The sequence below is a fragment of the Aphelocoma coerulescens genome, chromosome 2, assembly GCF_041296385.1.
Source record: "Aphelocoma coerulescens isolate FSJ_1873_10779 chromosome 2, UR_Acoe_1.0, whole genome shotgun sequence".
NCBI classification, from domain to species: domain Eukaryota; kingdom Metazoa; phylum Chordata; class Aves; order Passeriformes; family Corvidae; genus Aphelocoma; species Aphelocoma coerulescens.
The window spans coordinates 134,183,090-134,195,801 of NC_091015.1; the positions used below are offsets into that span (position 1 = coordinate 134,183,090).

The following is a 12,712-nucleotide window of genomic DNA, read 5'->3' on the forward strand; positions in this document are numbered from 1 at the left end:
ATCCATCAGCATTGACTTAAAATCTGTTACATTAATATGGCTGCATTTCAAAAGAAAGAGCCAAGCTAACTGACCTCTGCACTGAAATATTAGATACAAATATTTGGCATCACTCAGTTTAACAAAGTAATTATTTTTTTTGGTATGTACTGAATTAGGACAGAAAATTTTACTGTATTTTTTGGCATTTGCAATTTTGTAAGTGTTAGATATTTACCTAATGAGTAACCTCATCTTATTTTGATAATTCATCTCCCAAAACAGTATTAATGTGAATATTTAAATGGTGGGAGCCCAATGTTCTTTAATATTTTGGCTGAGCTAATGTTTTCAAAGACAAGAAACATGGCAGAATCTGATAATTTCATTCAAAACAGGGCTCCACCATGGTCTCAGAAATAATATATTGCTTTTATAAATGTTAACAGCCCTCCAATTGGTTCTTTGACATGTAAAAACACAGGCAAGATTTTGAAAATAAAGATATAAGGGTTAGCACTCTTTAGACTAGAATCTGTAATGCAGTTGCCAAGCTAATTACGCTTATAGGTTTCCAAAACTTAGGCCAAAATAACATACTAGAAAGGAATATTAATCTAGCCAGACTCTGTTTCTTGAAGCCTTACTTTTCTGTACTCAACCAGCTGTTAAAAGGAAACAGATGACTCCCTTTCTTCGAATGCCACATCGCCATGATTACAAAATATCTGTCTTATTTTAGGATGCTGATAATAAATCTCTGTGACACACCAGATCATCCACAACAACAGGCAAAGATCTTTTTGCTTTTATAAACTGCCATTGACAACTGCATAAGTTTTCAAGAGACCTAAATGTAGTCCACAAAAAAGAAATATGATGGATCACGGGCTCCCTATAAGCCCATGAAAAGCAGTTTCCATAATAAAGCATAGGCCAAAATGGAGCACAGATAATTGAAGACAGCTAAGGAAGAACAGAAACAGGTTTAATTAAACATGTCCATGTCAACATGGATTACAGGGCTCCTACTGCTCTAATAGTCCAGATTATGGTAGATAAATCTTTTGCAAAAAAGCTCTAAATCATTAAGGACAAGTAAAGTTTTCTTCTATAACAGCCCAGTGATCAGAAATAGAAGCTTGGGCCCCTCTTCTTAATTGTCTAACCCACCATCACAGACCTCAGCCAAATTTTCAAGGCAATTTAGAAAGAGAAACTTTCCTATTACTGCAAACAAAGCAGATGGAAAAACAAAACCATCTTAAAAGAAACTGTTTATTTCTGCATGTTAGTTATTTAAAGGGATTTTTTAATCCAAGTCCTTTATGAAATTGTGTTTAAGATTAATTTCATATATTTCAACAGTGGCTATGTTACTTCAAGTACATTATGAATACAGCATGGATGTGAGAAGAAAGGTAATGATTATTAACATGCATTGTTTAAAATATTCTCTAAAATTAAGAGATCTTTTTTCATTACCCTAGAAAATCTTGGCTTATCTCGTTGCTAAGATTTACATCCAGACAAAGTCACTTTTAACCTCAATTGCATTAATTTGTTCTGTCACATACTAATTAGCAGACATTTTAAAATGTCTGCTAATAGCACTGATAGGTACAAATGGGCTCCCTTCAATAGACTGAACCATACTTAAAACTTAATTAATTAGGCGCTACCATCTCTGCTTCTCTAATTCAGATTCAGGAAGCAGGGATCAGCACCCAGTCTGAAACATATCAGTATAATCCATAAACAGAAAAATTATTAAACACTAATGGTATTATTTTCTCTATTTTCTCAGTGAGTTTTATCAGTTCTCTTCTGAGAAGAAACTTTGAGTTGTTTTAACAGTTCCCCTAACCATGGGCAGCTAAGAGCTCAGTGGAAAGGATGCTCCATGTTGTGCCAGTGGGTGCTGCCCAGCCAGCTCTGTAGTCTTGCTGCTCTTCCCAGCCCCAAACTCCTGACACAGCACAGGCTGGGAGTGAGTGGCCCCCATTGGGCAATTGTCACCCTGAATATGCTGAACAAATGTGGCTTTGACCAGGAAATGTCGAAGATTATGGTCTGCCTCCAGCCGTGTCCCTCCTTGGCACGAAGGCCGGTAACGCAGATCTGCAGCCAAGCCTGTGCATTACATCAGAAGCAATAATCCAGAACATTTCCCTCCAGTCTGCAATTTACTTATTTGCTTGCAAAAAGGAACATGGATGCCTGATCCTCATTTTACATTTTACCCATTAGAGCACCAACAGGTGAGACTTTTTACATAACAGCTGTTATTTCCACAGTATTGCATGTTCTTGTCAGCCTAAACACTTAAGGATACTGGGCTTTGAGCTAGGTTTCAAAATTCTAAGCTATTTGTAGACCTGGGCCAAAGTCCTTATTAAATAAACCAACCAACTAACCCAACAAAAATCCCCACAAAAAACAACAGAAGAAACCATACCCCTTCCTCTGGAAAGCACTCAAGCCCTTGAAATAAAGGATATATGCTCCTTGTCTGAGCTTCAAAGAAAGAATGGCAATGCCCATGACCATCACATAGCTCAGGGAAAGGAAGAGTATTCTTGCACCATAATTCACAATGAGCCCGAGAAAGCCAATATCCTCCCTCAGTTATATTTAGTAAAGGTTTTACAGACTGGCTTCTCTGCCTGTATCACTGATAAAAATGTAAGGGGAAAAAAGCTTACTGGGCATATTTATATTTTTATATATTTATCTGCCAACGGCAGACACATAATTATATTTTGAACATTAACTACAATGGCCTGACAATCCATACTACAATGTTCACATAAAATCAGCACCTCTTGCAGATAGACAGATGGTGGCTCAACTTTCAAGCTCAACAGTAATCACAGTAATCCTTGATTTTCATCAGTATAACACTCAACGGTTCATTAGCAACTTTTGTCACATTCCCTAAACAATGTGATGATTTCTTACTGCAGCAACAAAGAGTAAAAACCATATCAGAGGGATGATAGCAAATGGAATAAAACTGTCACAGGTATGGTGTTGTTGGTCCTAAAATTATGGCTAAAGCCACACCAAAGGCAAGAGACAGCATGAGTGGGAAGATGTGAAAAACAAAGCACAGGACAATTACTGAAGAGAAAACAGTACAGGCTTAAAAAGAAAGCCCTACAAAAAATGCGGGAAAATTTGAAAATACAAAGAAAAACCATTCCACATAAAACTCCACTTTTGACAATTAGTAACAAGGAGCACTGCATTCAGAAAAGTCAATGAGGCTATAAAGAAACAACTAAAGATAGAACCCTCCCCCACCCCCAACCATTCAAATATTTCCTTCAACTCAAGATGGTGAAAGGTTTTATACAAAAGAAGCAAGACAGGAAGAATTTTATGTTATTGGCACAAAATACCTTGATATTTTTCCACCAAACATCAAGACAAACAAACCAAGAAAAAGCTAAATGAGGGTACCTCTAAATTTTCCAACCTATATTTAGAAATTACAACCTTGATATCTCTTCCTCTTCTTCTTTTTTTTTTTTTCATTTCCAAGTAGATTAAATGTTATATTTAAACACACTTCCTCTTCAGCGTTGAATATAGGCCCACACCTAATTTGTCTCTGGATGACATCTCCATCAGAAGAATCATGGGAATTGCAGGTTGTTCCAAGTCTTTCTAGGAAATTGTGCCTCAGGAGAAAAAGTACCAGTATAAGGCTAGTGCTCTTCATGATCACACATCTTAAGATGACAAGGAACTATTCTGTCTAGCCAGCTCTCTGTTACACATCCCCAAGTGTTTCACCAACTCCTTCATCGTGACAAGAACTTCCACTGAATATTCTGAAGAACATTCAGACTTCTTTGGGAGGGCTGACAGAACCTACCAATTTGTTCATTAAGCTGCTCCAGATTTCAGTCAACTTTCCATTAACAATCTGCACCTTCCATATGAGTCGGTCACAAATTCCAGCTGTTAGGCTGTATCCTGCCTTTGTGTGCTGGAGTCCTCTGCGGCAGGCACACCATGGAGCTCCATTTTGCTTTGTGCCAGTGAGCAAAGCAAGGTGCAGGGACACACATTTCTGCTCTGAGTTGGGCCTCAGTGAAGGGAGACATGACACAGCTGCTTCATCCGAAGGGGCATGAGGATACTTATTCAGATAACATCGGGATAGCTGAAGCATCTCCAGTTATGGAGTACCTACTTTATGGATTTATGGTTTATGGAGCTATCCACTTTAGCAGAACTTAAATTTATGGACTTTTCTGTCTCCTCTTTCTGACATTTGCTCTGATCTTTTTCAAGTAAAAGAAGGGAAAGCAAGTATGAGTGTGTTTAAGTGTGTAGCAAATGTATTAAGAGTACCCCTTGTCTTGTAAAATACACAGAGATGTGCCAACACCCTGTAATGATGAAAGGAAACAGAAGGCATGTGTGTACTGACTCTCTAGTTGTTTGTCTGAGGGCATTCACTATTAGCTCAACAGTGTTCATGGCAGAGCAAGCAACTGATCACTTGTCATGTCATCCTTCAGTCTTCAATCTGATTTTCCCCCAGTTGCCCACTGTGGGTTTTCATAAAAGAAACTGAAAGCTAAAAGAGTCATAGCTGACTTAATTGTTTTTCATATCCTTGGCGATTCCACATTCAAGGACCCCTATTTCTAACTAACTGTCCATACACAGAATCTTTTACAGCAATAACAAAATGCATGACTTAAAACAGATGCAATTATTGTGGTTCTAGTTTGAACACAGAGCAGCCTTTGATCAATGCTTCTTCAGTGTGCTGTGAATTCACAGGTTTTCAGGATTCAAACATGGTATGAAAGGCATTGCACCCTATTGTGAGTAAATATTATATTATTGCTTTTCAAGCTGCAGTCTTTAAAAATAAAAGATAAAAGCTGAGTAACAAAAGCTAGATTCCTTAAAATAGATGATCTTTTTTTGACTGAAGTATCATCACTATTCACAGTGAATTAATTTGCTATTCCATAAATTAAGCTGCAGACAGAGAGCCAAGGTAACATGAAGTCTCCTTCATTTACTTGCTTTATGTGCTGCTGAGATTAAGACGTTGCATTCACTAAACTAAAGCACACAGAAAGATATGGTGTTCTACAGTCAGCACCTTTTGCACTGCAACCATCCAGCAACAAGGGACTACAAACACTATCACTAAGACTCAAATAAGAAGGCCCCAATTTGCTCTTTAACATCTAAGCTCAGCATTTTTTTTTAGTGCCTAAACTCAGCCTTTGTTTCTGACCAGACACCTCTAAAAACAGAACAGCCGGTGAGAAACACTAGACTCAAAAGCTTAGTTCATATTGTAAAGAGATGGATGTCAGTCTATATTTCTGTATTTTATTTTCCCCTCAAATAAAATGCTAAATGAATTTATGATATTTACAGTTCATAAGAGATTACATGATAAACTGCAAAAGAAACCCTGAACAAACCTGTAAAGTTTTGAAGTTTAAAGTGCCCAGTGACAATTTAAATGCAGTCTGAGAACAATACCCTTACCAAAGAGGCAGCCTCTAAAACCCAAAATTTCAGGAAGAGATGTCTCCATCTCTCTTATGCAAGACGTTTTTACTACCATCCCAGAAGTACATAGACCATTACATATTAAAGCAACTAAACAAAAACTTTAATGAAGATATTCCTCTAAAGAACAAAGAAGGAACACTTGACACATACCCCCCAAAGAAGGTTAAATATAGAAGCAGCTCAGTCCTTTATAGCATTCCCCAGCACTGATGTTATTGATCACAACCTCTGACATTGCAATCATCTTTGCAGCTATACAATATAAACAGCCACACTCTGCTAGTTTAATTTTTTTTTTCTCTTGGTCATTTAGAAGTTATGAAAGAAAACAAAGATCAAAGAAAAGCAAATATAAGTAGGATGCAAAACAAACAAGAAAGTTTTCCTGTAGCACCTGCCAGTAATGACTATTTCTACCCGAAAAAGACCAGTACCTCAACAGCTAAGAGTAACATTTCATTTCTCTTTAACTTTGACCCATAACTTGAAGTCAAAGCTTAGGTTTTCTGCCTAAAACTTCAAGCAACTAATCTCTGGCATGGAAGTATCCATCACTGATTAAGTTGAATCCCATGGTCAAGAGGAACGTCTTGTTAAGCCATCATGTGACACCCTGTAACGCCCAACAATGCCAAGACAGCTGTCTTGTGGGAAAGGATCTGTCTTTGCTGGCACACTTGGACCTGAGCGGGCGTGGGGCCCCACCAAGGACCCATGGAGAGACAGATCCTCTCTCCAACAGGCCAACTCAAAAGCACTGCTCAGGCTCATCACACAGCTGCACAAATGCTACTGTCACAGTAAGGGAGGAAATGGAAACTCATGATCAGGAGGAGGGCAGGGATGGTGAAACCAGGGCTTTTCAACAGCTGACTTATTTTCCACAGGTTAGTTTGCAGCCTGCACACTTGATGATTATTACTACCTGTTTTCTTGAAGCAAGGGAATCATAGAATCATTGACTAGCTTAGGTTGGAAGAGAGCTTTAAAGACCACTTAGTCCACCCCTCCTGCCATGGGCAGGGACATTGTAGCAGTGCAAGGCGCTGCAGCTACTCTTTGCCCTGAAGAGACCTCAGACAAACAGCTGTGGTGGTTAGCAATCCAAGTTTCACATGTAACTTGCAGTCATGGTGAGAACACATGATTCCCTTGTTTTGTCTTTTGCATATTTTCCCTGATTGGTTAATATTTTGTCACCTTGTTTTACGTATGAAGTTATGTATATTCATTTTCCTTCTTTAATATCTATTAGTTCTAGAAAGTTCCTTGTTCCTCGACGCCCCATTGGATCCTTCCCTGAGTCCCTCCCATGTGTTGTTCCCATTGGTTCTCTTCCTGTCAATCCCACCTGCTTGTCTCTATCCCATTGGCTGAGATCCCTTTCCCCACCTATTCTGTACCCAGTATAAGATCCCTGGACCCTCCCACAAGTTGGCCTCTTCGTCCCTGTCATTTCACGGGAATAAAGCTGCATGGAACACATACGGAGAGTCCCCTCTCTTTCTTCTTTGCCTTGGCCTGCGTGCCTGCCTGACAGCGACAGGAGGATCCAGCCCCTTTGGGTGAGGAGCTCTGCCCCTTTTCATTGTGTGTTGGGCACTGAGTGCCGCCTTCCAGAGGGGTTTCAGCATTGACCTCCGGGCTTCTTTGTGTCGGCACACGAGGGGTAAAACCCCCCTCTGCCAGCTCCCAGTGGCTGAAAACCCCTCCAGGACATCTTCCACTAGACCAGGTTGCTCAAAGCCCCATCCCATCCAGCTTTAAACACTTCTGGGGGTGGTGTATCCACAGCTTCTCTGGGCAACCTACTCCAGTACTTCATTGCCTTCACAATAAAAAACTTCTTCCTTATAGCCAGTCTAAATCTATCAGTTTAAACCACTGCCTCTTGTTCTGGCACTACAGGCCTCAGTAAGAAGTCTCTCTTCTTTCCTTTAAGTCCCCTTTCTCTATTGAAAGGCTGCAATAAGGTCTCCTTAGAGCCTTCTCTACTCCATGCTGAACAATCCCACTCTCTTAATATTTCAATCCCAGTGTGGACAAGTTATATAGCACAGTGTCCTCAGCTACTTATTTACTAAGTAATAATAATTACATTATAACACTGTCTCCACAGGAAAATATTAGTATAGTTAAAATGTCTTAACTAATGTGTAGATAAGGTCTAAGTCAAGTATTCTGCATGACACACAACTCCAGTAAAATAAGCAACCCCCAGAAAGTTTCCCACTTGATGGGTCTGCTGGCCAATGACTACTTTACATCAGACCCAGGAAAGAAACTGCTGGTCTGCATTATTACCTAAAATCAGTTTAAATTCTTCAGTGACTCAGTAGTTCTCTGGAGTCATGCAAGTAGTAAAGTCAACATAAACTGGGTATTTAGCCAGAAAACTTTTCCAATGTACAGAGGAAGATCAAAGACACTTTCAGTACATCACTCTCAGCTCTAGGTAGGGGAGACAACAAAGCAAATTCAGTAATAGATTTTTATTTTTTTGGTAAATGCTCTGCATAAATTCCTTGACTTGAAGCACAAATTCCTGTGACACTTAATTCAGTCTTAAAATCCTATCAGACTGAAAATACAGTATATACAAACAGTGATACCCATGTATAATTCCTTCAAAAAGAAAAAAAATCAAAAATTGGCATAAAATTTGAATATCCCATCTCAAATATGATTAATATTAAAATATAATTACAGCAAAATTGACCCAGTAAAATATTTGCAAAACAAAAACCAACAAACAAAAAACAAGTCTGCATATGCTCTCTTGCCTTAATATCCTGATTTTGCAAGATATTTATGCACATAACATTAAACCTTTAAGTAGTTCCACTGACTTAACAGGGATTACTCATCTGCTTAGAGTTAGGCAGTTGCTTAAATACCTTGTGAAATATGAATCTAAATTCAGATCTGATAAATTCAAAGTAGCAGCAGCCAAAGCAACACCTCATTACAGTGTTAAGACCATGCTGTTTTCTTTCAGCAAATGATTTTACTTGCATACTGGTGCTGGAGGCAACAATAGACTATCTGCTAGAGTGCCCCTGTGATTACACAGTACTGCTACAGGGAAGCAAGAACTGGTTTTGCTATCAAATGTGAAACCAGAAAAAGAAGATAAATATGATTAACAACAAGCCTTCTTTTAAAGTTCATACAGGTTTCCATGCATGTCTCTCTTCATCAAGCACTTCTCCCTCTCCCAACACTACATGGTGATTTATTCCATCCCAGGTCTGTCTTTTAAGGCTATTCCAAAAACAAGATCTGTGAACTCAGAAGTGTACATTAACAGCTAGAGTGACAATTGCCACCCCAACATCCCCTCCCGAACCACTGAAAAGCTGATCTACAGAACACAAAACCTCTTCAGAAACTGGTGACACATGAAAACTGGACTCTGCAGGAAAATGGAAGTGATATAAAATAATATTTTTTTACTTGGAGGATACTTTACCACAGTAGATTATATCCAACTGCATGTGAACCTAAGTAGGACAGGTGGATGCCACCTTAAAAAAAGGCTACAGAAAACAGAAAGCCTTGGAGAATAGAAGGAGAGAAATAAGAGATGGAGACCTGGAGTTTAATAAAAGGAACTCAGGAGACTTGGAAAAAAAAACAAATCCATGTCTTGTACTTATGTCAGGACACATGCCTCAGCACTCCAACCAAAGAGGTCAGAAGAGACTTAGCTGGACAAACTGCTGAAGAAGCTTAAGGTGATCTTCAGTATCCTCTGTACCTACTGCATTGCTGATATTCAGACAGGAGGCTAAAAGCACAACTAGATAATGAAGAAAAGGAAGTTTCAAAGTCTGAAGGGGGAGTTGTTCAAACAGTGAAATGTGACATATACTCTCTGCTTTAAAAGACAAGTTATTTATCTGCTGAGACTGGGGCCAGCATGATAGATAAAAGGAGCTGCAAACTAAGGGCAAGGATTCAATTTTTATAACCTGCTTTATACCCTAAAGAAGAAGAAAAAAAAACCAAAAAAACCCCCAAAAAAACCCCACAAAACCCTGAAATAAAACCCAGCAAAAGAGAGACAAAGCAATCAAAAAAATAAGGAGAAAAAGCCCACTGCCATAATGAGGGGAGTCAGACTGGTGACAAGAGTGAAGGAAAAGGACTACTGTTGGAATAAAATCAAATGGAATTGATGTGAAACAGTTCAATTGATTTTCAACTAAGGAAGAAGAAAATTCAGATTTCTTTATTTGCTGCCAGAATTATGTCATCTTCAGATATGAGAAAACATTTTCAGCAGTACTTATACGACAGAAATTAATGTCTTAAGTGCTGAAGTTGCTTCTTAAAATAAGACAGGACCCTAAAATCAATCAGACACTGTTTTACTGAGCGTATTTCTTAAGTACAATCAAATGGCTTTATAGCTCCTTGGCTGTCTGGCATATAAAGGAACCTTTATTCCCAATGGTCTTTACACTTGCCTAACACAAGCCTTTTAAATTAAGCACATGCAACTCAGAACTGACTTGCTTGTACACATCTGTGTACATTATGAACACATCTGCCACATATACGACCATTACTCTTTCCAAGAAACTTAACATGGACTGCAAACAACAGGAGAGCTTACACTTCAATGACCAGGTAACACCACCATTCCAAATTACTTTTATGTTATAAATAAAAAACTGAATGAATGTTTTCAAAATGCTTGAAACACAAGTCCCAAATCCTCAGTAGGGACATCCACTGATGATTTATGTGGATACAACTTCTGTTTCATCTTCATGCTAAAATCACAATTTTTCATCTCTTCTGGACATTTACAAAATCTCTATTCAATCATTGTAAGATAATATGATAAATGTCCTCAGTAGAAAATTAAGCTTTTGTAAAGGAACTTGTCATCACTTTCCCAAGTACTAAAACCATTTCAAAACCCAGATTAAAACTGCATGCAATGGTTACATCTTCCAAATATCTTTAATTCTTTTAATGAATTCAGTTTTACACATACATTTATAACTTGCCTTCAAATTGTAATAAACTGAATCTCTAACATACCACAACTTAGGAATCTTTGAAGTATATACTGTGAGAAATGATATAAAGATAACAGATAAACTATTCCAAGTATATATTTGCATATAAAATAGATCAGGATAACATTATACTAAATTATATAGTATTATTAAAGCAACAGATCTACTACTTTTTTCAGCTACCAGCCCAGCTAGCTTGACATGGGAAACAAATGCCAATCTGCATTTCAGCCTTCCTTGTTCTCATTCCTAGAACCTAGAAAAAAGTTTCCTTGACAAATCTCAGTAGCAGCTATAACACTTGTTGCTTTCAGTGGCTTTACAAGATCATTATAGTTGACTGTGCTTTTGTACGTAATTAGACCTTCATGTGCAAATCAAAATTTTAGTATTTATTTCAAAGAAAAAACCTCTTTGCTAAAACTTCCAAATAATAAAACTGTAAAGTTCTCACTGATTTAATCTAATCAGCCTTGGAAGAAATGCAGAGCCAACCCACTGTGTGACCACTGAGCCATCTTAATTTGACCATGTCAGTGTAGAATCACTGAAGAGTTTCAGGATGTTCATGAAGTTTTCTCTTACAAGTATTCTGCATAATACTAAAAATAAACAGAACAACTGTAATAAAATCTGATTTTTAACCTGAATCTCATGGCACTTCATGCAAGTATAGCGTTATTTTAATGACTGTTGCTTTAGCAATAGATAATGCAAGTTTTTGACTGTTGTTGAGGTGTTCTAACAGGTCTTGACAGTGGAAAAGCAATCAGAAAGATCTGGAACAACCTAAAAGTTAATGCATTTAAATAATGAGCATGTTTAAGTGCAGGATTCCCAATGTGAGGTGATAAACTACATATAAAACATGAGAGAGCAATAGTAATAGCTTCATTATGTCTTTAACCTGTTTGCATTGTTTATGTCAGGGGTTTTGTGGCACTCAACAGAAGTACAGGTATACTGTACTGTTTGTGCAATTTGGACATTTACTGTATGGGAGACATTTTTGTTAATGAAATGACTGTTCCAAAACAATATTGCATTTCAGAGTATGCAGTCATCTGAATTTTTCTTACAAGGAAAAGCCTTTTAAATTTGCTATCACAACAAACAGAAGTAGCTTCTATGTAGAAACAGGTATCAAACCTTTAATCAGTTCAAAGAAATAATTTCAAATATTCTGATCTTATGTCTAGACTCTGAGATGCTGATAATGACCATCTTGAAGGTCTCAGTGTTTTGCAGTGCCCCTTACAGAGGCTTAAAGTCAGTCTGTACCAGCTGTGAATTTTATGTGAACACCCAGTTACCAGAACATCTAATTGTCCTCAACTGAAGAACCTTGTGCAACAAATCAACATCAAAAAGAGCAATTTACTGTCTTTATTGCTCAAGGGTTGCAAACTACTTCTACTTGTTGAAATAAACAGTGCTCACAGCAGTTTAGTCTGTCTTTAAAAGTGTATATTCAGTTGTTTTTGCAGTAAGACTTTATGACTTTAAAAAACTAACTGCACATTCATCTTTAGCACAATTCTGGCCCATGATGACACATAACTTGGTCTGGTGAGGGTGATTATTTTATAACAATATGAAAAATATTTTTGTGATAATGGTCCTGAACAATAAAAACCTGGATTTGACAAAGTTACCATGAGTTAGAGCCAGATTTTCAGACTAGATTTTCTAGAACTGCTGACAGAATTACCAAAGTGGACTAGCAGATTTTACTTTGTGCACCCACTTCCCAGGAAAACACAAGTTTTTTGTCCTTTTCCTTTTCTCAGATGAAGATAAGGAGTATGTGTTGCTTGGTGACAGCAAAAAAAAAAAAAAAAAAAAACAACAAAACAACAAAACCTAAAAACCGTTTTGAGAAAAGGATGAAGAAAATACAGGAAAAAGAGTATCTCAAAAGCCAGCAAGGTGCAAAACAATGATGGACACTGTGTGAGGTTAACAAGTATACTTCTAATATGGGCCATGGCAACATCACTAGAATATCCACTTTAAAAATCATAGCAACCTAACAAGAAGAGAACAAGCAGAGAAATAGAAATGCTCCCTAAGATTAATCAGTTAGAGCCACTTTGGAGGCAGCTGACACAATCTGACTCTTTCCACTTTCCATTTAGCTT

At 37.7% G+C, this 12,712-nt stretch overlaps 1 protein-coding gene across 7 annotated transcripts in view; it reads right to left on the minus strand.

Moving 5' to 3' along the window:
• NCOA2 (nuclear receptor coactivator 2) overlaps positions 1 to 12,712 on the minus strand; it is a 189,472-nt gene that overhangs the window by 61,763 nt on the left and 114,997 nt on the right. The window lies entirely within an intron of this gene.